This window comes from Eleutherodactylus coqui, chromosome 2 (assembly GCF_035609145.1).
Source record: "Eleutherodactylus coqui strain aEleCoq1 chromosome 2, aEleCoq1.hap1, whole genome shotgun sequence".
NCBI lineage: Eukaryota > Metazoa > Chordata > Amphibia > Anura > Eleutherodactylidae > Eleutherodactylus > Eleutherodactylus coqui.
The window spans coordinates 173,346,891-173,374,016 of record NC_089838.1 but is presented as its reverse complement, the minus strand read 5'-3'; the positions used below and the strand labels follow the sequence as shown (position 1 = coordinate 173,374,016).

Genomic DNA, 27,126 nt, shown 5'->3' with positions numbered 1-27,126 from the left:
AACCATACAGAACCTGTATACCCGCCTGTATCACATCTGGTATCCAAGCTAGAGGTGGTGTAACAAAGTAAAACAGCCTCCATGCCCCCCCATATCCTATCTTGTTTCCAAGCTAGAGGAGGTACAACAGGGTACTAGAGCCTCCATGCCCCCCCATATCATATCTTGTTTCCAAGCTAGAGGCGGTACAACAGGGTACTAGAGCCCCTAATGCCCCCCCATCACATCTTGTATCCAAGCTAAAGGCAGTACAACAGGGTTCTAGAGCCTCCATGCCCACTTCTATCCAAGCTACAGGTGGTACAACAGGGTACTAGAGCCTCCATGCCCGCCCGTATCACATCTTGTTTCCAAGCTAGAGGCGGTACAACAGGATACTAGAGCCTCCATGCCTGTCTATATCACATATTGTAGCCAAGCTAGAGGTGGTACAACAGGGTACTAGAGCCTTCATGCCTGTCTATATCACATCTTGTAGCCAAGCTAGAGGTGGTACAACAGGGTACTAGAGTCTCCATGCCTGTCTATATCACATCTTGTAGCCAAGCTAGAGGTGGTACAACAGGGTACTAGAGCCTCCATGCCTGTCTATATCACATCTTGTAGCCAAGCTAGAGGTGGTACAACAGGGTACTAGAGCCTCCATGCCTGTCTATATCACATCTTGTAGCCAAGCTAGAGGTGGTACAACAGGGTACTAGAGCCTCCATGCCAGTCTATATCACATCTTGTAGCCAAGCTAGAGGTGGTACAACAGGGTACTAGAGCCTTCATGCCTGCCTGTATCACATCTTGTATCCAACTCTTTCTAGGTACTTGATTTTTTTGACAATGAGTTGAGTGTATTTTATCTTACATTGATCTTTGTGGCGCACATACTACCACCCAGTACAACAATGCATCGTGATCATCAGTGCTAGCTGCGTCGTATTAACACAGCGTGTACTTAATATGTGTGTATGTGTGTGCATACAAATATCTCATGTATAGCTCATCAGCTCAAAAAGTCCAGAATAGCGGCCAGAATACCCCATTAATTGAGGGGATCTTTACAGGGATGTAATTATATATCTTCCATATCAGTGTCTTTTAAAATACATTTGACTCACAGTCTGAAGCAAACGTACTTTAAGCACAGGTAAGTCACAGGATATTCTCATTTGTGGTGGGTACATCTATGGGGTAATAGCATCTTATTTGGCTAGTTTGTTTGTAACCGTTCTTTATAAATTTTGTAGTGTGCCTGTTGGATGCCCCATTACTTCTTTTTATGTTCTTGGAATTTGGATGACTTTTGGAGCAACCCTTTAGTTTTCCCCTCTTCGTAGACTCTACGCCGTGGTGCCCATCTGCATTGTTGCAGTTTCCTCTAGGCATACTGCTCTTATGGCACACCCTGTATTTTTGTCCTAATTACCATTAGATTCCCACTTCATTAAAAGGTGAATTGTCAGGTGCATTATCTGTGCCACATATGCATGGAAAATAATATGATTTCCCACAAGTAGGTCTGCTTCAAAGATGGATTATCACAACATGAGCCCCAGCCATGCTGGCTGTGAGAGGCTGTAAATGTCACCGGCTAGATTTGATTCTTTATTTATTCTTTGCCATTATGTTCCGCTGCTTCCTGTGCTCCCTGCATGGAGCAAGGAGCTTTAACCCATTTGTGGCCAAGCCTGTTTGCGCCTTAATGACCAACTAATTCTTTCATTGTTGCATTCCAGGAGACATAACCAGTTAATTTGTCCATCACCATAGCCATATGAGGGCTTGTTTTTGGAGGACTACTTGATTTTGGGATACATATAATGTGTAACTTATTTTTTTTTAAGAGGATTGGAGAAAAAAGAAATTCCACCATTTGTCTTTTTAAATTCATTTTATGGCGTTCAATAGGCAAAATAAAAAAGTGATAACATTCTTATCTGGGTCGGCATGATTCCTGCAATGCCAAGTTTAGGGTTTATTTAGATGACCGTATATAGATTCGGTTTTCACGCCGAGCTGATATACAGTGTCCTTGTCTGCGGGGGGGGGGGGGGGGGGAGGATGGAAGAGCCAGGAGCTCCCGCCCCATCCCCACCCCTTGCCACTATTTGCAATAGGAGGGGCGGGACAGGGGTGGAGCTAAGTACCGACGCTTAGCGTCGGTACTTAGCTCCACCCCTGTCTCGCCCCCTCCTATTGCAAATAGTGGCAGGGGGCGGGAGCTCAGTTCCTGCTCCTGGCTCTTCCATCCTCCTCCCCTCAGACAAGGACACCGTATATCGGCTCGGTGTGAAAACCGAGCCAATATACGGTCGTCTGAAATAGCCCTTATACAGTTTTTTTTGTATGTTTTGCTATTTTTGTACACAAAAAACACTTTAAAAAAAAATTAAAAGATGTTCTTTGTGTTGTCGCATTGCAAGAGTCATAGCATTTTTTCCCCATTGATAGAGCTCTATAAAGGCTTGTTTTTTGTGGGATGAAGTCTTGTTTTTATTTATCCCATTTTTTGGAACATATAACAATTTGATTGCCTTTACTTCATTTTTTTTCTAGAGACAAGATCTGCAATTTTGGCATGTTTGTTTTTACTTTCACATTTAACTGCATTCAGCATGGAGTATAAAGGCTTATTCACATGAGCGTATGTTGGACGGCGTTTTCACGGCCGGCGGATATACGCTACCATCTGAGGTGTCTTCCTCCTTCCCTCCCCCTCACCGGCTCTCTGCCTCTCTCCTCCCCTCCAGCTGTTTGCAGTGGAAGGGGTGGAGCTACGCTCTGCCCCCTCCCCATTGCTGGCTGAGGACAAGGGACATTGCTGGCTGCAAAGATCCGGAGGGGAGGAGAGAGGCAGAAAGTCGTGAAGGGGAGGGAAAGACTCCTAACATTTTTATTTCTAACTTTTTAATTAACCGTGTTGTGTAAAAGTTTTGTTTGCGGGATGCATTGTACTTTTTAATGCTACCATTTGTTTATCTATTTGAAAATTTGATCACTTTCTATTCAATTTTTTGTAAGGTGAGATAGGCAAAATTAGCTATTTTTGCCACGGTTTTTATATATTTTTTTTTATGGCGTGCATTATGGAAGTTAAATAATATGCTAGCTTTTTTTCTCTGGGTTATTACGAATGCAACAATACCAGATTTGTTATATATATGTGTATGGGCTTATTTAGACGACCATATATCGGCTCGGTTTTCACTCTGAACAGATATACGGTGTCCTTGTCTGCAGGAGGGGAAGGGGGATGGAAGAGCCAGGAGCAGGAACTGAGCTCTCGCCCCTCGCCACTATTTGCAATGGGAGGGGCGGGGCGGGGGTGGAGCTAGGCGTTGGTACTTAGCTCCGCCCCGACCCTCCTATTGCAAATAGTGGCGAGGGGCGGAGAGGGGGCAGGAGCTCAGTTCCTGCTCCTGGCTCTTCCATCCTCCTCCCCCGAGAGACAAGCACACCGTATATGGGCTCAGTGTGAAAACCGAGCCGATATATGGTCGTCTGAATAAGCCCTATGTGTGTATATATAATATATATATTAATTTTTTTAACATAGTTAGGCCACTTTCACACAAATTATATTAATATTCTTCGTATGCAGTTTGCTAGAGATTTTGGGAGAGCCCAAGATGTCAGCCAATGTGGCCCACTTTGGAGATACAGGGCAACCCACTGCTATGTCAGTGTGACTTGCTATCCTGTATGGTGGGGCACACCCATTTTTGGCTGGCTTCTTAAGGCCCATTTACACACATCGATTACACTGCAACACAATGTTTGTAACAGATAAGCAGATAGGCGGCTCATAGTAACTTTAGTGCGCTGAATTCAAATATGATATCCGTATTTTTCTGCCACGTAAGGTTTTCCAGTTACGGGGAATAATGTATTCCAATTGTATTTTTAGGAAATCTGCCTATACAATTAATCCAGTCGGCTCGCCATTAACCTTGCTTAATAAAAGGAATAACAAAAGTGATTGCGCAACTATTTCACCATCACTGTTACACACCGCGTGCTGACTGAACACTATAAGGGTAGGTTTATGCAACATATAGGGTATGTTTCCACGTGGCATAAATCCTGCAAATCATCCACCAGTAAGTTGTAATTAACAAACTGTGTTTTTACAGGTCATTGGTTAGACTAAATAAAAGAATCAAAATCATAAAACAAAAATACATATTTGATATCACAGCGTCCGTAAAAGTCCAATCTATCAAAGTAATGCATTATTTACCCCGCTCGGAAAACGTCATAAAAAAAAAAATTAAGAACGTAATAAATGCACTTTTTTTTTGGTCATTCTGTTGCCAAGAAAAAATGCAATAAAAAGTGATCAAAAAGTCTTATGTTTTCCAAGATGGTACTAACGCAAACTACAGGACATCTCGCAAGAAATGCACAACTATGTGGGCGGAAAAATAAAAACGTTATTGTGTGCAGAAGATGGCAGCAGAAAATAATTTAAAAAAAAAATTAAATGTCTTTGAAAAAAAATAAAAGTAGTACAGAAAAAAAAAACTACATAAATATGGTATTGTAGTAATCATTCTGACCCATAGAATAAAGTTATCATGTCATTTTTGTTGCAGTTTGTGGGCCGTAGAAATAAAGTGCACTGAAAGATGGCAGAATTTTATTTTATTTTATTTTTTCAATTTACTCCACTTTTAAAAAGTTTTTCAGTACATTATATGGTACATTAAATAGTACCATTGAAAAATGCAACTCGTCCCGCAAAGAACAAGCCCTCATACAGCGACATCAATATATAAATAAAGGAGTTTAGATTTTTTAAAACGAAAGAAATGCTTGGTCACTAAGGGGGTTAAATAACTAGAAAATGAGACGTGCTGCTATTATTCAGTTTTACCAGTGTAATCAGCATGTTTTAATTTTACAGAAACATATCAATTACTTTCTGTGACAAAAATTATTAAAAAATTTGTTGCACAGTGTTATCACACAAAATTCTCTCAAAAGCCATCTTTTGAGTGATAATCGTTGTGTCTAACTGCACTGACATCATGCAGTTTTCGTTATGCTGTCGCTCATTGTTGTCTTTCAGCGTGCTAAAAGATCAGCAATCAGCCTTCACAGCTGGATACAGCTGATACTATTGTTTAAGCTGTATCCCACTCCCGGAACACAGGCGGGGTATGAAGAACACAGCTGTCGAGCTGTGTTCTTCATCCCCCGCTCGGCTGTATAACAGTCAGGCGCTCCAAGCAGAGAACAGCAGGTTGCAAAAGACAAGCGGCCCCACTTGTCTTCTGCATCCCCCACTCGGAGCGCAAGGTGATCGCTCAACATTTAAGCGATCGATCACCTTGCACTCTAAATGGACACAACGATTATTGTTCAAAAGTTTCTCAAAAGACATCTTTTGAGCGATAATTGTTGCATCTAAATGGGTCTTTAGGTATCATTCACATGTGTGGGCTATGTTTGTTTCAGTCGCTCCTCCCCAATATAGGCTGGGTAGAGTGGGTGACTGCATAATAGTCTGCACTGAACAAGCAGCTCCTCCTTATCCTAGTCTGGTCAACTGCATTCTATGAGGGTTTATGGCGATGGTGCCTGCTCTATGGCGATTTTGCTTATCAGGTATTGCATTTTTTGGCTCACTGAATGTCTTTGTTGTTTTTCTCTCACCTCTGTGATTTTACTTTCACACAAATGCGTTCACCAAATGCTGCATCCAAAACCACCGCATTTTACAGCAATTTCGCAATCCGTTTTCGAACGCATGTTAAAACGTTTGACAATGCTTGTTAACGCACCTCATCATTGTAATGGGGGATGAGGTGCGCTAAAAAGCACCAAATCATGCTAAAATAGAGCAGACAGTACTCAAAATCGCAGTGGTTCAGGTGCTGGTCTGTGAAGTTCAATGGGAGCATTGTATCGCAGTTAGCGCACCATTTGAAACGCCGCTGGGGTTTTCAGGTTTCTCTTTATTTATTTTACTGTTTTTAGTTATGAAAAATACCTAAAGATACCTCATAGGCAGCTGTTGATAGCAGACCCGGAGGCCATATTCAAGTCTCTGAGTACCAAAACAATCCATTGCATTTTACATGCCACAGCCCTTTTACATGCCATGGCGATTGCATCAGAATAAAATCCCTAATGGCCGCTGTATAAAGGCGTATGGGTGGTCGTTAAGGGGTTAAAGTAAAGGCTGCTCATAGTCTAACGAGTCTGGCTTTGCTGCACCAGTAGGAAACATAATGCTTTATTCTCTACGTAGTTCGACTGCAGCTGTTTTTGCTGTGGATTGGTAAGTGCATTTACTGCGGTTACTGGATCTAAAGCTGGTCTATATGGGATACCTTGGATGCAGAAGGGCCTGGCAGCCATCCCAATGCGTTACACAGGAATGATAGTCATTCTATGAATGGTGGCAGAGCCTGTCTCCATTCACTGTAAACCGGCACTCATTCATAGACCACCGACTGCCTGTTTACACGGGTTGATAGTCGCTTCGTTTTTAGTTAAACTAAACAAACTTCGACAAGTCAGTGATTTCTCGCTCAGCGCCCTGTTGGTGGCGGCGTGTACATGGGGCAACTATCACCAGAATTGCCTGTTTCTTGCAATTATTTGCCCAATAATCGCCCCATGTAATGGTACCTTACGGCCCAATGTCCACAGGCAGATTTGATTTGTCACAGTTCAAGCCACAGTTCAGGCCGCCCATAGAGAAGCATGGGGCATCTGCACTTCATTTAACACCAACAGATTTAATTTTAAATGCTTTGCGGATGCCACGCACGGATAATAAATCGCAGCTTGCTCCATTTTATCGCAGATCACGCGCGGATATGGCTCCATTCATCTCTGTGGGAGCTTAGGATCCGCAGTGCATTCGCAAATACATTTGCGGATTCACTGTGGATTTGAAGGTTAAAATCAATTTGGGAGGTGGGGTTGCGGATGATCTGCAGTACATCTGCCTACATCCGTGTGGGAAAAAACGCAATCTACAATCTCCCGCATGAAAAACCTTGCGTGCTGTGGATATGAGGCCTTACTCTGCTGTTCTGCAGGCAGAGCACAGCAGGCTTGTACAAGGACAGGGCTGTATCAGGACTGATGCCTTATTACTACCCCATTTCCTGCAATCCATCTTGTACTATCACTTGACAACAGGCAGTGGATAGCGTATTAGTAGGAGTGGCCAGTAGTTTGGAGTGATTTTTTTTTTTTTTAAAGGCAGAAAATGTCATTTTCAGTGAATTGCAATGTTGCTAGTTATCCCATTGGCTGTTGTATTACTGTAAGTTTGTTGAAATAACAGTGACCATATAAGTATCACAGTACGAACCCAAACCACTTACACTTCAGGGATAGCAATCTGTCCAGTTAGGAAGCAGAAGTGATTGTGTATCAATTTCACCTGCTTTGGTGCAAATGAAAGTGACAACAGCAAGACAACCCTTAAAAGAGAATGGCTTTGCAAATGGTGGCCGCAGATTACTGTCTGCTTATCCTTCCTGACTGATTCTTCTCCAGTTTTGCATTTTTTTATTGCCCTTGTCACTACTGGTAGCATGAGCTGGTGTCTGCAGTCCAATCAGGTTGTACAATGGCAACTGAATGGCTGTGAATGATCAAGCACCGTTTCTGATTGGCTGAGCCAGCACCGCTCGTGATCCAATCACAGCATTCACTTGCTGGAGGCGGGTATTCAATGCTCCATTACCAGAAAGAGAGTGCTGTGTTAACGCTGAGGACACGGCAGCCTGCCACAATGCTGGAGACCAGTGAAAGAGACTTAGACACCGCCGGTTAGGTGAGTATTGCTGTTTTGTTTTTTTTCATGTAGCTTAGAGTGGGCTTATATTTCAAGCCCCCTCCGAAAATCGGGGTATGGCTTATTTTCGAGGAAACATGGTATGGAGTGGGCCCACACGGTCGGCTTCATAGCAGGAGCCACCCGTACAACAGCTTATCTCTGAGCTCCATTCTGCCCCCCCATAGCAATTAGCTGTTGTGCCGCCACTCTGCTCTGCTGCTGTACTGGCGTTGTATGCGAAAAGGCCGGCAGCTCTGTGAGAAGGATTGACGATCCTTTTCAGCTGCTGTCTGGGTCAGATTTCAGCATGTTCACTCTATAGGACGCATTGACGTGTCCACCCCCCCATACTTTAGAGTGAAGAAAACGTGTCTTATAGAGCGAAAAATACTGTGCATAAAAGGTGTTCTCTGAGACTTTTACTATTGATGATCTATAGAGTTCTAAGAAAATCTGTTCCAGCACTGTTCTTTCATGAAGACAAGCTAAAATAGACGTGTCAGGTGAGGTGACAGCTCCTCTTTAATATTTTTTCAAGCACTCATAATGCTTATGACACTAATTGCACTACTTTGTCAGTGAGCTTTCCTGTGCAAATAACAGTGTGTGTAATTATTGTAATGGCCTTAACAGCTTCTTAATTATTAATGTTATATACTGCAACAAACTAGTAGACTGCAGTACTTTAAAGCTGTCATTATCAAGTTTTAAAATCTTCAAACGTCTTTAGGGTGCGTTCACACGTAGCTGATTTGGTGCAGATATTATTATGGATCTGCAGCAGATTTCACCCTTTTACTTAAATTCAAATTGAATGGATGAAACCGGCTGAAGATCTGCATCAAACTCTGAAACTAAATCTGCAGTAAATAAGCTTTTTGTGAATTTACCCTAAGGCTTCATTCACACAGGCACGTCGATTGTTGGCTGGCTGTGTCACGGCAACAGCGCGGCTAAAAATCGCGCAAACGAGAGGCAGCCGTGACCAAGTCACGGCTGCAACTCCTGTTTTAACACCGGTTCAGACAGCCAAGGCTGCGTCACATATACGCTGCAACCTCAGTATACTGTTGCCCCCTCTCCGGCCCCTGCCGCCTTACAACAAGGGGAGGGGGCAGGAACTTAGCAGAGCTAGTCCCTCCCCCTCTCTGCTCCAGCCTATGGGAGCTGCTGGTAAGGGGGAGGGGTGAGACTTTAGCACACTAGTTCCTGCTCCGTCCCCTGCCCACTCCTATTGCAGACAGCTGGAAAGAGACAGAGAGGAAGAGAGAAGGGGGAGGGAGTTTAGCCGATACCCTGATGTGTCATGAATTGACTGTGGCTAAATCTGCAGGCAAGTGTGGCGCAGAACGGTGTTGCTTGCATGAGGTTCTGGCTTGGATTCCCTGTCTTTCGGTGTAAACAGCGACGTGTCTGTGTAGGTGACGAGTTTCCTGTTTGTGTGTGTGAACTGTGTCCCGTTCAGCATATATGTTGCATACCATAAATGGTGAGCCAGGCCACTAGGTTCTAGAGTCGAGCCATCCCTATTTGGACGATTGCCTCACTTGCAGGCAGGACGTCTGGTGTTAATTTGTCTTGTTAGAGTAGGGACTCATGAGACAACGAGGACCCTTGCCGTGGGCTCGTGAGCTTAAGGCCCACTTACGAACCAATTCCTCATACATACTTTAGCTACTCCATCTGCGTAAGGCAATTTTTTTTATTTTTCCTAATGAAACAAAATGCAATGCATTTTCTTACAAAAAAGAAGTGCCTCCAATAGTTTTCAATAGAAATTATGGGCGATTCTGTGTGAGGCATAGCTCAAAAATATGCAGCGATCGTTCAATCCCACATTATTTCTGCATGTAAAAAATTGCTCCTGGAAATAAACACATTAAAATGAATGTGTTATTTACGCATGCAGGTTCTGTCCATACCGCTATCGGATGGAACTCGCTGCAATAGACCCTGTTAGAAGGAGCCCTAAAATAAAACCACCAAAATTAAGAGGTGTGAGCTGGGAAATAAAGGAATTTACTAGATATTTAGAATAGTTTGTCATTGTTTGCTCTTCCTGGATATGCACTTCTGGATACTAAACATTGGCTGAGCAGCTGGCATTGCCCCGTGGGTATCACTTATGACCTGCGTAGTAACAGGACAATCTATTAAACCGATTTTCATTCAGATAACATACACTGGTCTTGCGGTTTCCTCTAATTAAACTATTAGCAAAGGCAGCTGTGTTTTACCAAAATAGTATGGGGTAATTACTGGACACTAATGAACTTCTAGCCTGTTATTTACATATGCTTTATACTACTCTTCATAGCTAAACTCTTCAGAAATGTGCAGAGTGGTAGAAAGTACTGGGAGGAGGAGTAAAGGGTATGTTCATATTGCATGCCATGTTAAATCACATGGCAGTCAATAGGTATTGTAGATGACGTACATTATAGTGGAATATTCTGATTTTATTTCTTAATAACATTTTCACTGGGGCAGGGGAACCAGTTATTTACTTAAACAAATTCACTGGTCTGATCCCTAGAGATGATAGAAAATAAGAAAATAAAAAATAACCTTTATTAACATATTAAAAATAGAATTCCTGTGCAAAAATAAAAAACAAACTAAAAAGACTAAAAATTAGAAATGTATCCCCCAGATCACACTCACAAAGAATAATGTATATGGTCTGGGTTTAGATGTGATCCAAAGCATAAGGTTAGATATATCACAGGTGTGACTTTTTTTTATATACACCTGAGTGAGATATGTGTGTAGATCTTTATTGGGGATCCCAATTATAGGGTTATTTGCGGAAAAAAATTGTTATGTCCTATAGCTGTTTATTTTTCAGCCTATGGGCGTATTATGGCGAATCTATTAGGTCTGGCGGACATGAGCGTAGTTACTCTGAATCTGTGATTGCCTTTTTTCCAGCACTGTCATGGTTAAATTGGTTCTGCCTCTTCCACCCAGCTGCAGGTTGTTGGTCATCTCAGCACCACTATATAGTGGCCTCAGATCATACAGTCACTGCTGCAGTGTTGGTGTATGAGCCTTCATATATACACATGTCGCAGCTGCTCCTGTTTGTTCCTGTGTTTGTAGTTTATGGTTGGTCTACAGTTTGCTCAAGTACTTCCAGCTTAGTCCTGAACTTGCTCATTCCTTGGGTCTGCAGAGGGTGTGGTGTTATCCAACTTCCTAGTGATCAGTCCTGACAGGGTTAATCAGCATCTAGGTTCCTGCGCAGGGCCGGCCTTGTCATGGTGAATTCTCTGCTGCTGATAGGCTGGGAGTTTCCATCTTCTGCTTCCAACATAGGGCTAGATCCTCTGGTTAACTTGCATTCCAAGTCACGCCTTCCAGCTGTGAGAATCCGGGTTTCCAGAGTTGGCTGTCTGCCCTGCCAGTCTGATCCATCTACTGTTTGGGTGACACAGTGGATCCACATCAAATCCCTAACAGAATGTTACCCCTTTGCCAATATCATTGGCTGCTGAGTGTGAGCTTTGAGGTACCGTATATACCGGCGTATAAGGCGACAGGGCGTATAAGACGACCCCCCAACTGTCACCTTATACGCCGGGAATACAGCGGAGCAAAAAATAATATTAATTACTCACTTCCCCCGGCGTTCTGCGGCGCTGCTGCAGGATGTCGCTCCCTCCTGGTCCCCGGCAGAGCATTGCTTTCTGGACGCAGGGCTTGAAATCCCCGCCTCCAGAAAACACACGTGCCTTCAGCCAATCACAGCCAATGACAATGATGTCATTGAATGGCTGTGATTGGCTGACGGCGTGTGTTAGCTAATCACAGTAGCTTTCTGGAGGCGGGGATTTCAAGCCCTGCGTCCAGAAAGCAATGCTCTGCCAGGGACCAGGAGGGAGCGACAGCCTGCAGCAGCGCCGCAGAACGCTGGGGGAGGTGAGTAATTAATTTTTTTTTGCCACTTTCTTTTTTTTTGTATTACCGGCGTATAAGACGACCCCCGACTTCAGAGCAGATTTTTCGGGGTTCAAAAGTCGTCTTATACGCCAGTATATATGGTAATCCCTAAGTGCACCTTCATACACCTGTCTATATTCCTAAAACACCCTGAAATGCAGCCATCTAGGCAGAGGACAGCCCCTTGTACTGAAGTCATCTCTGTGGTGAGTCTTTTCTGTTTGCGTTTATTGTTCTCTGTGTGTGCGTTTAGTTTTTCAGTTCTCCTTTCCTGTGCGCTGTCAGGGATAGACCGGTCCCAGGTGAAGACCGCAGGGTCATTCTTGTCAGAACGATCACCCTGCTTCTGGGCAGGGCTTTACCCCTAACCCTGTTGCAGTTTAGGGCGAGGCCCCCATCTACCGTAGCCTATCAGAGGACATCAGTCTCTATCTATTCTTGGTATTTCTTGTGCCTCGTCTGCTCTCAGATTGGACGGACTTGCAGCATCGCGCTCCAACACCTACTTCCAATGGGATCAGTTGCTAACCTCACTGGTTCAGGATTACGGCCTAGCTGGGAAGTTGGCACAGTGGGTCCACACCCGCCAGCCATAACAGATTGTTATCCAAGGGCTCCTTTACACGGGCATGTTTTCACAGAGAATAGAACTCATTGATTTCCATAAGTTCATCCACATTTCCTTTTTTTCTGCACGTGCATTTCTCACGTGTGCAAAAAATAGAACATGCTCTATTTTGTGTGCATTTGTGCACCAAAGGGCCCCATAAAAGCCTATAGGGGGTGAGCATATTTGCACATAATACACAAGGAGGGATACAGTGCAAATCTGTGAGAAAAAGAACACATCTGGACCTCATTAGGCTAAATAGCCTTTTCAATCAGGGGGTGGGTGTTGTTGTGCACACATATGAACAGGAACAGGCCCTGCTGCGCAGAAAAGTACAGTACAGTCTGCAGATATGGGTGTAGAAGTGCCTAATTCATGGCAGAAATAGATTGATCTCTAAGCAATATATTTGTTAGTAAACTTAGCTTCCAAATTTTGCAGATCTCAGACTAGTTGTGCACCTTGAGAGGTCTTGTGGAGTCCATGTTTCAATGGGTCAGAGCTGTGATTATATGGTTTACACACACATGTGGTTTTACATACATATATTTCTCATAGCTGCAAACACACAGAGGCATACTGTTACACAGGTGCATACAAGTGTACAAATAGAAATAAATATGTATTCATGCCTACATGGGCAGTGTAGCGAGTGTAACCTGAACCAGTTAACCAGGTGGGGTACTCAGCGTCAGTGGAGGACCACGGCGAGCAGCCAGTAAAGCAGGAGAGGCAGCTCAGGTGGGGGTGCAACACTAAGCTGTGGGTTGACGCTGATTCTGATAGAAAGAGCCACTGCAGAGAAAACCAGAACACCATGTAATCTCGGAGCAGCTGCTGACTACAAATGAGATCTACCACAGGCCACATTTTAGTGTATGTACCAAAATTGTGACTTTAGCATGACAGAAAATTGACATGTAAAACATAACACATATGCCCCACTGCTTTCAACTATAGACTTTCTCGTAATATATGGCTTCAGAATTTTTGGAAGTAAAAAAAAAATATAGGACTGTCTGTCCCAAAGTTAAAACAGTAACATAGTTTGTAAGGCTGAATGAAGACAATGTCCATCTAGTTCAGCCTGTTTATACGCTATTCTTTTATAACACACAAAATGAAAAGACTGGTATCATACCCTAACACACACTAATTGACCACTAACAATGCGGAGCAACCTTTCCAAGAGGAGCAATCCTAACCCTAAATCACCCTATTTCAGCCTACAATTGAGGGGAAAGGGGGATAAAATAATTCAGAGGTGGAACAGAAGTTTCAAAAATAGACAAATAGTGTCACATACCGCAAAGTAGCAAAAGTACCATGTGCCCAGTAGGAGAAGTGTACAAGAACAACAATCCCATACAGTCAAATGTATAAAATGGCATTACATCCAGTCAAAAAGTATGGAAAATGTCAATATACGGGAAAATATTCAATTATGATATTTACATATAATACGACACACCACTGCAGTTGGCAAAATCCCTGTTAAAGATGGAACCAGTGTTCACATTGCGAAAGGTATTGGATCTACTGGTATACCTATAGGCCCTACAATCACTGCAGTAAAGCCAAGTGCTTGTTCTCAAAGGTGGAGTAAAGTAGCTGTGGACCAGAAAGTCATCCAAGTTCCTACTTCTTTGGTAGCTGATATCTGCTAATTTCCAACAAGATCTTTGATAGTGGGATTGCTTCTCAAGATTGGCCAAAAATTGTTGCTAGTGATTCGCACATCCCTTGCTGCAGTATAATAGATGCAATAAATTATAAAGGAGATGGTAAGACTTAAAATATTGAGAAGCGCTAGAGACGTAACAATAGCCGACCAGCACATTAGATAATTAAATATTACTACAAATATATGGAATTTATTCATACAGAATTGTAGTCAGTAGATGTAAATTAGTAGATAAGATATATTGATTTGGCCCGAGATAAATAAATATATGAATGAATTAAATCAAGAGTAGATATAATATTGATATATTAGGGTGACTACCCACTACAGTTTTTTTTTTCACTGTGAAATTGGCAGCGGTTTTTTTTCTGCAGGGGTCTATGGGACTTGTAATGTTAAAATCACGATTTACTGCAAAATAAAAAGTCCCATAGACCCCTGCAGAAAAAAAAACGCTGCCAATTTCGCAGTGAAAAAAAACTGTAGTGGGTAGTCACCCTTACAGGGGAAGCAACAAAGTAGTGAGAAGCAGAATGGATTCATAAACAAATAACTACAGATTTGAGGGGATAAATAGTGTAGATAAGGCCGCTTTCACACAGGCGATTTTTAAAAAAAAAATTATTTATTTATTTATTTGCATTTTTTCCGTATTTTGGACCTGCTCCTGATTTTGGCTCACAAAAAATGGATGAAAAAAAATTATCTGTATAAAAGCGGCCTAAGAGAATTCTAGGATAAATTGGTCAGTGGAATACCAGGGATAACATATTGTCATAAATAAAAACTAAAGCAACGGGTTAATATTGAACCGCACAAAAAATACTGATAAAAAAATGTGTATATAAAATATATATATGGAATTGATGACTGTACAGTACATTAGCAAATGGAAATTACTACTCACTGACCGTTAGATAAAGGGAGGGAAAAAGGAGGATGTAAAACGTAGAATCATGACCCCTGCAGGAGCAAGAGAGGGAATAAGTGAGCAAACAAAGGGGAACCAAAGGTAACCTTACAAGGCCAATGCATAACTACATGAACTGATGTTAAGTGGAGGAAGGAACCAGATGGGACAATTAGGAGATAAATGGAAACGAATGGAGACAGGAGCAGTAATATTAAATAATAATGAAAAAAACTAAAAAAAAATAGGATGGGGGCGGTTATGTGCAAGGATATAATTCAGAACACTCAAACTGAAGGCTTGTAAATTAATTAATGATAATTATAATGAATGGAATATTATAACGAAGATAATGGACATAGAGTACAGAAAAGTGAGAATAATAAATAAAATATATAAATTAATTGCATGGAAAAAATAAAGTTTAGTTACAACGATAGAATGCTATCAGACCGACTCTATACATTCATTTAGACTCTTGGGGGAAAAGGGTATGCAGATTGAAGACCCAATAGAGGTCTTCGATACACCTCCGATTAATACAAAATTTGGATTTAAATTGTACATATGTGTGAAGTTTATGTTCAGAATATCCCATATAGAGATTTGCATATGATTATGCAAATCAACGCCTCATTGCACATCCTCTAATTTGTCTAAAATGGAGCCGTCAAATTTGAAAAATTAGTTTGAAGAATGCAAGCTATACTGGTCAGAATAAGCATTCTTTGTACGTACAGTATCAAAGGATCTTGGGACAAAAAAATGGTCTATTGCCTCTAAACCCCTAGCTTCGGGTATATTTGGATAAATGGCAGACACGTCAGCAGTAATGAAACTAACTTTAGGTCCAAATGTATTATTTCCATAATGATGTGCCTAGAATCTCTTTAGAAAGGATGACTACCCAATTTTAGAGATGGAGATCCACAAAGTGGCTTGAATTACTACACAGTGAATTGTGACCTGATACTATAGGGCATCTATGTGGGCTAACAAAACTCTTTAGCAAATGGTAGAAAAGGGGGACAGCAGGCTCATTCTCTGAGCCTCGCTTATATAGTCGTCTCTGTCCTGTATAACAATTCCCCACCTTTTGTCTGCATGGAGTATAACAATGCCATAATAATTAAGTGTATTAATAACAGCACACTCATCAGTACTCAAATTGTCTCGGAAATTAGTAGAAATTTTACAGTAATCATCACCAACCAATGTTAAAAACGACTCTACAGCTCCTCTGTGAAGAATAGAGTTAAAACTAGACATGGGCTTAACATCAACTCTAATAGCATGAGTATCATGAGAACTAGAGGGAACAACAGGATCGGAAGGTGTGATAACATCAGTAGTAGTTCATGCAAGAATAGAAAAGTGACGAGTAAGAGTGAGCTTCTGAACGAGGAAATTCACTTCCATAAATTGAAAATTATCAGGTAAACTTATGGGACAAAAAGATACACCCTTGATGGAACTACCCTCCCCTATTTAGCACAATCAAAGCTGAAGTGAAAAAATGGGACCAACCCACTCTCACCTGGGTAGGTTGTATACATTCCATCAAAATGGCAGTACTACCCTGCCTCCTCTACCTTTCCAGATGTCTCCCCATCACTGTTCCCACCGCCGACCAAAAGGAAATGCAACAGGCAACCTTCCACTTTATATGGAAGAATAAGAGACCCCGCATCAAACGAAAAATTATGCACTGCAATAAAAGGGTCGGAGGCCTATCAGTCCCTAATCTGCGAAAATATTTCTTGGCAGCTCAACTCTCACAAATCCCCCCCCCCCCCATATCTGCTGGTCTAAGGGCTCCTCTGTGGGTAGATATGGAAGCGTCTCTTATAGCCCCAATCGGTATTAGTGTACCTTGACACCACTGGAAGGTAGGGGTTTGACAGGAGGAACGTCCCTCTCACACCTCCAGCGCCCGATAGGGTGAAGGTAGAAGGATCCTAGCACCACAGTGTGCATACTTGTTTCCCAGCGCTGCAGCTTTACCCTCCGGGTTACTATAGTAGTTAGCCTTACATTATTACCTGTAAATGCTGCCATGTTAGAGGTGTAAGGCTGCAGCGCTGGGAAACATGTATGCAGATGTTGCAGCGTGTGTTCTCCGTTCTCTCGCATTTCAGCCAAGCGTGATAGGTGGCCGGCTCCTCATCTCTCCGTTCCGGCCACAGCCTCTGTCACCGCCTCAGGGCTCCGTCCTGGACCTCGGCTGTCACTGCCATTGCGCCGTCTTCAACAGTGCTCCATCACGGCCGTTCCATGGAAACTACTCTCACTTGTGTATGGCCTCCCTGCTTGCGAAGTTTGGGGGCTTGCTGCTTGTGGACGGCCACCGCCCCCGCCAGCAGGCGCTGTATGCCTTTTCTATGCCTGTTTAGTGGGCCTGCAGGACTTGCTGCTGAACATCCTTTGCAGCCAATCAGCGTCAGGGGGCGTCACCCCCTGTCAATCTTGACTCCACCCGGAATTCCTGGTGGCGTCAAGATACACTAATACTGCCCTAATCCACCTCAAAGCCATTTTTTGGGATAAAATTATAAAGACTTCAGCCATCAATCACCACTAACCTACCGTCTCTTTCTCATCTGGAGGAGATGCAGATTCAAGTTCTTGCTGATGTCTAATCTTCCCCCCCCCTGCTACCCGTTATCCCCAATCAAGCGTTTGCATTAGGTTTGCAAGAAAACAGCCTCCAATGGTGGCGAAGCAGAGGCCTAACCTTTTTTCTACCATTACATGCCACATGGCGGGCTCCTTGCACCACAAGAACTCGTAGACAAATACGTCATCCCAGAACATCTCTGGTTAGAATTGCTACAAATATATAGCTTCATCCAAACCCTAATAAACAACATCCCCGCAGCAAAAACCACTGGCTTTGAAAGACTTTGTCTATGGTCCCCTCTTCAGCCTGGTGTGATATCCTCCCTATGTACCAATATGAATTGGCTGGCACTGGGTAATAATCTCCCATTTATGCTACGCTGGGAATGAGACCTAAATATTTCCCTCTCCGTACCTCAATGGCAACACTACTGCACTTTCATATCAAAAGGCAGCCATCAGGTAACTCTTGCTGAAACATCATTCAAAAATACTTCATAGAACACATTTAGTTTCCTTGATAATCCACAAGTACTCCCGAAGCACTTCACCAAATAGTTTCAGAGGCTGTAACTCCTTGGGAACAACCTCTCATATCTGGTGGATGTGCCCGGTGGTGAGGTCTCTGTGGAGGAAGGTGACTAACCTTATATGCAGAGCCCTGGGCAAACCATTCCTCCTCTCTCCATCCCCTCGTCTCCTGGCCAACAAACCCACGGGGCTCAATAATCAACAGCATAAACTCTTGCAGTACATCTGTATGGCTGCCAGAATATATATTGCCTCTGAATGGCTCTCACCCACTCTTCTAATTAACTCGATTGTAGCTAGAGTTTCAAGAATGATACTATATGAAAAACTGTCAGCCATGAGCGAAGACAAAATGGAGTTATTCTTAAAAACTTGGCAACCATGGTGCGATTCCCTGGGCATACCTGGACTGCCCAGAGTACTCAATATGGGATAGAAAACGAGAAGAAAGAATGTGTAAGATGGGATGTATGTCGGACACTAAAGTCCTGACCCTAGCTCCCCTTGCCTGTTTCATAGTTTTACTAGTTCTAACCTTGGTTTGATATTCTCCACAAAAGGAGAGAAAGAAGACCTAAAAGAGAGCAACAGAAATGCCTGTAAGATTTCCTGTAAAGGGAACCCTGTGTGGATGGTAATTGTTATGTTTTTATTGTGTAATTAAATTATGGCACCCCCTGCAAGGGGAATTTTTTGGCTGATCAGCATGTAATAATCCGATTATCTTTTCCCCAATAGAATCAGTTGAAACTAAAAAGATTCACCCTTGGATCCTCCTTTTTTCTTCCCTTTATTTGTATTCAGGGAGTAGTAATTTCCATATACTGGTGTGCAGTACGGTCCTCCATTCCATTCTTATATTTATGTATAGACTCTTATTTGTCTATTTTTGCATGTCCTGTTCCAGCATCGTGTCACCCTTCTCAGGGTGGTTGCGTTGCATTGTTAATAATATGTCTGGACATTATACGTTAATGGGGTTTTCTGGGCTAGATGCATTGATGACCTATCCTCAGGATAAGACGTCAGGACCCCACTGATCAGCTGTTCGGGCATCTGCTGTCACTGGCAAAACACAGGGTATGGAGTGGAAGCAGATCGCTTCATCTCCTGTGTAGTGGCTAACGCATGTAATTGCAGGCACAGCTCTCAATGAGTTTAACCCTTTCCAATCCAGTTTTGGATTCAGGGTTTCCTAAAAGGCTTTCCTTTTTTGCTATTATACAACGGTGACATCTGCTGGCTAGAGCCAGTGTGTGTGCGCCAGAGTGGCTCCTAAAGCGGAGTGGCTGGCAATAAACGGTAAGAATACCCTGTCGGACGTCTTCTGACATTAGAGCTGTACAAGCTTCGATCAGAATATAGAAAGACATCAGACAGTGGATTGGAAAGGGTTAATTCAAGCTTTGAATGTTCCTGCTTGTAAGGGCCCTTTGACACTGAACAATAATTGCTCAGATTCTCGCTGGATTACAGGGATCTGAATGATATAAATACCAGTAGCAGCTGAAGGATGGATGATAATTAATTTGTTGTTCAGTTGCTAAAGTGTGACAGGAAGGTACAGTATGTGTGCTTGTAGAAGGGTGGTATGTATCTCCCAGATCCATCTCCCATGTAGAGTAAAGCCCTGTTTAGACATAGATTATCGCTTGAAATTTGTTACAATGATAAAAGTGAGCGATGGTTTTGCTTTTAAAGACGAACATTTTCTTCCTAATGGAAATCGTTGGAAAATGTAGTTCTTTTCAGTCGTTGTGTTATTGTTGTGTTGTCTTTGCATTGAAAACTCCCCTAAAATGGCTGAACGACTCAACAATGTTATTTTGGCCGAACAATGGATTTTAAGCAGACTAAAAGACGACGATGAGCGAATCTTTAATGAAAATTGCATGATGGGCGCAAGATAGACACAACGATTAACGCTTAAACTATGGCCTTTGAGTGATAATCGTTGTGTCTAAATCAGCCTTAACAGGGCGAGAGCCCACCTGCTGATTAATTAGGTAAGTCAGTGGGTGGATATTTAAGGAGCAGCTAGCAGTCTAGTTGTGGCTATACCTGGTGAACACAGAAAGCTGGTCTGTGTGAGCTAATAATGGGATCTGTGAGGACGATTGCACAAAACTGTTGTTTTGTAAGGTATCAGGAAGAAGATCTTCAGCTCATTTGTGTAGTAGGTAGTACTGAAGAGGCAAGGTATTTCTTTTGGTTAAGTGCAGCTGTATTAATAAAGCTAGCCACATGTTCATTTTAAACCTACTCCTGGCTGCTGACTCCTTGCTTGGTGAAAGAGTGTTGGCTTGTGCAAACAGGCAGTCTTGTCTTCCATTTATGAACGACTGCCTGTTTACTGTGAATGGAGACATGCGGACTGAGCGTTCTCCGGCCTGCTCCACCTCCATTCACTGAGCAATCCTCGCTCCTGTGTGAAAGCACAGGAGGGGTTATCACTGGGACGACTGTAGGGCACTGACATGTAAAGGGATCCTTAAGGTACCTTTTGCACGGTGTGACTGATGAGCGCATACACTTATACGCCTGACAGCCGGGCCAGCGATTATCACAACTATGTTTTACACAGTCGTTTAAATGAATGGAGGTGGAGTGGGTCAGGAATCATACTGGTCCGCCCTCCTCCACTCACTGTAAACAGGCAGTCGCTCATATACATTGAGTAACTTCTGATTTCGGTGTAGAGTTATTCTGTAAACAGAGCGACTAGTGACAACTGAGCAACTTCTTGCTCAGTGCCCTGTTTCTGGCTCAGTGTACATGGGCCGACAATCGCCCGAAATCACTTATTTGAATAAAGGTACCATAAGATAGATGCTCATACACACACAAAATAGTTAATAAATAGCATCTATCATATAAACATATACAAGTTTATTTTTACATCATTTTGCAATTATCCTTTTGTATTTTTGGGATGTCAGAAAGTGTAAGGTCGCTACTCGTGTCTGCCACCCTTATCTGTCTCCAGGCAGCTGCAAGCACTGCTGTGCTCTGTCTGCCTTTTTCCATCACTGAGTGGGTTAACCAGCTCTGTGGCTCTCAGCTCACCTGTGGAGTTAAATAGGCATTACTCCTCTATTTAAGGTGAGCTGTGGCACTTTCCCTGGGCCTCAGAATTAGAGTGATAAGGCCCATTTACACAGGACAAATGTCGGGCAAACCAATGCCTGACACTCGTTCCTGTGTCTCCGTGCTCCCATGCTCCTGCAGGGAGCTAGCACAGCTGGCTGGGTCACGGAGCTGTCACTAGTCGCCGGCCTCCCGCTGCAACAGAAAATCTCACATATTTGGTATCGACGCGTACAATAAATCAAACACACTTTTTATCCTGTACGGCAAAAAGCGTTAAAAAAACGCTAAAAAACTGAGGCAAAATGCTAATTTTTAGCGCCCCCCCCCCCCCCCCGCTTGTTCTCTGCATCCTCCGGAACGTAAGGTGATCGCTCAATGTTTGAGCAATCATCTTGCGATGTAAATGACACAACGACTATTGCTCAAAAGACATCTTTTGAGAGATAATCGTTGTGTCTAAATGGGCCTTAAAAGACAGGAGTACATTTTCTTTATTTTCCCATAATGTATTTATTCCCAGCCCAGTATCTATACTCCTGTGTTACTAGTAAAGAGGGTAGGGTGGGTGTGCTCCGTAATGGAAGATCTGTTACTGTGTCCATGTAATGATGAATAGCCTTAGCAGTGCTCCAGTCATAGCCAGTTTGTACAATGGTAATAGAGGAGATGGTTTAGTAAATTTAGGGTGTTCCAAAAAGCTAAGTAAACGATTGCCCATCACCATTCCAGACAGTAATAATCTGCCATAGGTAATTTCTCATGCAGAAACCAAGGTTGCAAATTACACAACTGACCTGCCAAATAGTAAAGCTGGAAGTCTGACAGAGCCATCCCAGCCTGATCTTTAGGCCTCTTTCCCATGAGCGTATAATTTGGATAATTTCAATTTGGAGTGGGATTAGCTCCATATAAATGTAGTAATAAGAGTTTAAAGGGGTTTTCCATGGAAATACTATTAATTACCTATCCGCAGGATAGATCATCAATAGTTGATTGGCCGGGGTCCACCGCTCGGGACCCCGACCAATCAGCTGAGTGAGCGCAAGCTGTCAGCGCCTCCGCATTGACCTCTGTGTAGTGGCTGGCACTGGTAACTGCATGCATGCCTCCCATTGATTTCAATTTGCGTCATGCCTGCAGTTACAAACGCCGGCCACTACATGGAGGCGGCGCAGAGGCTTTTGCTTCGACCTCTGTTATTGCGTCACTGACAGCATGCACTCGCACAGCTGATCGGTCGAGGTCCAGTGTGGTGGACCCCAGCCAATCAACTATTGATGACCTATCCTGAGTATAGGTCATCAATAGTATTTCCACAGAAAACCCCTTTAAGGATTGAAAAAACCTTTTACTGGCATATGTTGCAAAATATATAAATATTTAGGTTGTATTACCATTTTAATCAAATTTATACAGTCTGCTAGTGAGAGAGGTAGTTTAGGCCATAATTTAAATTTAATTTTAATTGGCTCTTGTAATGGAGTATTGGTCTCAGGGATTGCATTTTCATGGTCACGCATCATGTTTATTCCAAGATATTTAAATTTAGAGACCACCGACAGGCCGCATCTGGAGATAAAGGGATCAACAAGTGGGTTTTAAGCTGTGTACATAATAGCAGATTTTTGCCAGTTGATATATAACCCAGAAAATAAGAAAAATATGTTTTATTATTTCAATAGCTTGGGGGAATGATTTCTCTGGGTTTTGAAGAGAAAGGATCATATCCTCCGCATATAGCCCCACCACACTCTCCTGCCCCTCCCAGCAGACACCTATAACAGCAGGTGAATCGCCAGTGCTTCTATAGCTATGGAGAATAAAGCAGGGGATAAAGGCCAGCCCTGCCGGGTGCCACGTTAGAGAGGGAAACTAGTTGATGGGATACCATTTGTAAATAATTTTGATCCATTTTAAAAGTTGGGGGCAAAACCCAAAACAATGTAAACGGGCTTCTAAAAAGTTCCATTGTAGCGAATCAAAGGCTTTTATTGTATCTAAAGATGCCCCTGCCCAAGGCATATTATGTGACCTACTAAGTTGAATAGTTGCTTGAACTCTACGCATATTTAAGGCCTCGGTCACATGGGCGATTTTTCCCGTGATTTGCGCATGCGCATGCGATCTGCGATCTTTTAGAACCATTGCTTTGCAATGGTATCGGACACATGGGCGCTTTTTATGTGCTTGTCCGATAAATTATAGGACACAAGAAATCGCAGATCGCGTCTATCTGCGATTCCTTGTGTTCTATTATATGCGCTCAATGGGGCCGGCGGCAGCAGCGCCGACCCCATTGAGAACATATACTACAGAAATCATTCTCCCCTGCCACAGCTGTAACAGCTGTGGCAGAGAAGAATGATGTTCGCCCATTGAATTCAATGGAGCCGGCAATACAGCCGGCTCCATTGAAAGCAATGGGCTGTGGGCGAGCGTGGGATGAATTTTCGGGAAGGGCTTAAAAATATAAGCCCTTCCCTGAAAATCATCCTGAAATGTGTAAAAATAAAAAATATATATATACTCACCTTGTCCGTGCAGCCGGAGTTCAGCCGCGGCCGGCTGGCAGTTCTCCTGAACTGCTCTGGGTAGTATTCAGCAGCCGGGGATTTAAAATCCCCGCCTGCTGAATGGGCTGCCTCTGATTGGTCACAGCCCTCACAAATCAGAGGCAGCTCTCACTCACCCATTCATGAATGGGTGAGTGAGTGCTGTCTCTGATTGGCTCAGCGCAAGGACCAATCAGGGGCAGCTCTCAGCTATTGAATGACAGCTGAGAGCTGCCCCTGATTGGTCCCTGCGCTTAGCCAATCAGAGGCAGCACTCACTCACCCATTCATGAATGGGTGAGTGAGAGCTGCCTCTGATTGGTGAGGGCTGTGACCAATCAGAGGCAGCCCATTCAGCAGGCAGGGATTTTAAATCCCCGGCTGCTGATCCTCGATGAGGAGCAGTGGCAACATTACCATAGAGTATTCCTAAGGGAGGTACTGTTCATGGCCAGAAAGGTCATCGCGATGAGATGGATGGACCAGAGGGGCCCGACCATGGCAATGTGGAAGAAAACCACAAACTCAATTATACCCTACAACAACATAATATACAAAGCCCGCAAATGCCCGGATAAATTTCAAAAGGTGTGGGGCCAGTGGTGTGACTCCTCGTTGACCTTGTATCCCCCGCAGCCGCTCGCATTAGCAATATCAGCGCTACAAAGGCGATAGTAAAGCCCTCGGGGGACTGCGGTGAGGCAGGGGGACTCGGCCCCGCGCACGGTCAGCCACCCGGAATATCATTATACACTTCCCTTCTCCCTCTGAAAATAAAATAAAACACTTGGAGGGTCCTAGCCCCGTACCGTAACACGCCCAGTCGATTAGCACATCCCGATGCAAGTACATATTCAAGTGCCTAAGATAAAAGTCACAACAGACCTATGCTTTAAAATGGGCTTTAGCACAGCTATACCTCCCCCCCATGAACCCCCCATTACCCTTACTCTTCCCCACCTTTCTATTACTCCTACAACACGATATTATACTGCATGCCTACTGCCTCTCCCTTTGCTCAGGGCCGGGAAAACTCACCAAATATGACACAAACTGAAATGTACAAGCCCGATTGGCCTATGTTACATGTAAGACTTTGTACTGCACAATGTTACTGTTTTCTTTTCTGTATTCGTTATGTTATTAACTTGTCAATAAAAGGAGTTTAAAAAAAAAAAAATCCCCGGCTGCTGAATACTACCCAGAGCAGTTCAGGAGAACTGCCGGCCGGCTGGCCGCGGCTGAACTCCAGCTGCACGGACAAGGTGAGTATATATATATTTTTTTTTTTTTTTTACACATTTCAGGATGATTTTCAGGGAAGGGCTTATATTTTTAAGCCCTTCTCGAAAATTCATCCCGCGCTCGCCGGCAGTCCATTGCTTTCAATGGAGCCGGCTGTATTGCAGGCTCCATTGAATTGCAATGGGTTGGACAGCGCTCCTGTGATCGGGGCTTTTTCCCCAAAAACGCTGCTAGCAGCAGATTTTTCGGCCCCGGTCACGCGATTTGCGGATGCGCATCTTACATGGGATCCGCAAATCACAGCAACAAATGGTCGTCTGACAGAGGCCTTAGGGCGCGCACCCACTGGCGTTTTTTTACCTGCGTTTTGCGTTTTGCGTTTTTCCTGCACAGGCATAGAGATAACATGTGTTCCTGTCCACTGGCGTTTTTTTTGCGTTGCGTTTGCGTTTTTAACATAGGAACTGTCAGTTGCATATGTGTCCCTATTTTTCTCCTAATGCACCCATGAATGTCAATGGAAATTAACGGAAAACGCCGCGAAAAACGCGCGGAAAAAACGCGAGAAACGCGGCGAAAACGCTGCGTTTTTTTCCCGTGGAGAACGCAAACGCCAGTGGGTGCTCGCCCTTAGAGTAGTGGATTTCACTGTCATAAAGCAATATATCAGCGTGAATGATAGGGAGAATAACTTGACAGTCTGATAGCTAATACTTCTGTTAGGATTTTGTAATCGACATATTGGATGATATGAATCACATTCTGGGGGTTCCTTACCAGGGTTTAATAATACTGTGATGGCAGTGTCATAAAAAGAGGCCGGGAGGGAGTTCTCCAGATGGGCCTGCTGCAGCGTGTCCTGTAATATCGGCCGAATCTCTGGCACACCTCTATAGGAAGGCCGTCGGGCCCAGGAGATTTATTTAATGCTATATCTACGATGGCATGCCGGCCCTCCTTCAACTTAATAGGGGCATTCAAAAAGGCCATTTGTTAATTAAAAGGATTGGAAATGTAAGATCCTCTAAATAAGGCCACATTCACAGAACCAAATTTGTAAATGCTGTGGGGGTCCCGCAGCGTTTTACTGGTCTTTGTGGAGCGAGTAGAGAGACGGCTACCGCTGCGTATGGCCGTGAGTGCACTGCACATGACCGCCATGGGCAGTGTTCTGATGACTGACGTTTTTTTTAATCCCCACTCTGTTTGATAGCGGGGTGGCATATGTATCGCCGTCCATACGTATGTATTGCAATAATGGCTGTTTAACACGGGCCGACAGTCTTTTAAACGACTGCACGAGTGCTGATCTCACCACTAAGGTCGTCAGTGCTCATGTAGAATGTTTACACAGAGAGATTTGCCGCCGCTTTGCTGGCTTCCCATCAGTTTCTCGCTCAGAGAAAGCCAGCGAGCCGGCAGCAATGGGAAGCGCTGAGTGGGGAAAGTTTGCACAGGACGAGAATCCAGTGAGCCAATGAGGTTATTTAAACTGACTGCGAAGTCGGCTTAACAAACTGAACAAAAAGTGAGTGGTTTTTTTTTTCTTCCCGTTTTCACATTGAACGATTATCACTCAAATTCGCTCGTTTGAACAAAATAATCGTTATGTGTAAATGGGCCTTAACTATGATGTGACTTGGTGTAAAGTAGGCTCACATTCGTGATCTCATTCTATATCATCCTCTTTATCTTTTCCTTGTGCGGCTCTTGTTGAGCGTGGTGTTGGGTCAGGAGTATCCATGCTGGCAAATTCTTTACATTTTTCCACTGCAGACAATTTTTTGGCATGCGCACTCATAATAGCGGAAGAAAGAAGAAGTTTCACAACAGTGTATAAACCGTTGTCGTACAGTAAGGGTGCGGGCAGACGAGCGTAGGCGTATTTACGTTCGCACGAGCGCAACGTATAATCGCCCGAGCGATCGTTTTTCACCGATCACGACCAGAGCTAGAAAGCGTATTTTCGTTTGTTCCTACTTTGCAAACGGTCTTTTCGGCGATCGAATATGCGTTGGCGCGTATTTCGGTCGCATATGTTCCGTTTTTTTTCGAATTTCCGTTTTTACGCGCTGTAAAATCGCCCATGTGAACAAATACATTCGAAACCATTGCCTCAGATGGTCACGTATATACGTTTGGTCACAA

The 27,126-nt window shown here is 43.5% G+C and overlaps 1 protein-coding gene across 2 annotated transcripts in view; it reads left to right on the top strand.

The window, feature by feature from the left end:
- PRKAR2B (protein kinase cAMP-dependent type II regulatory subunit beta) overlaps positions 1 to 27,126 on the top strand; it is a 106,693-nt gene that overhangs the window by 18,976 nt on the left and 60,591 nt on the right. The window lies entirely within an intron of this gene.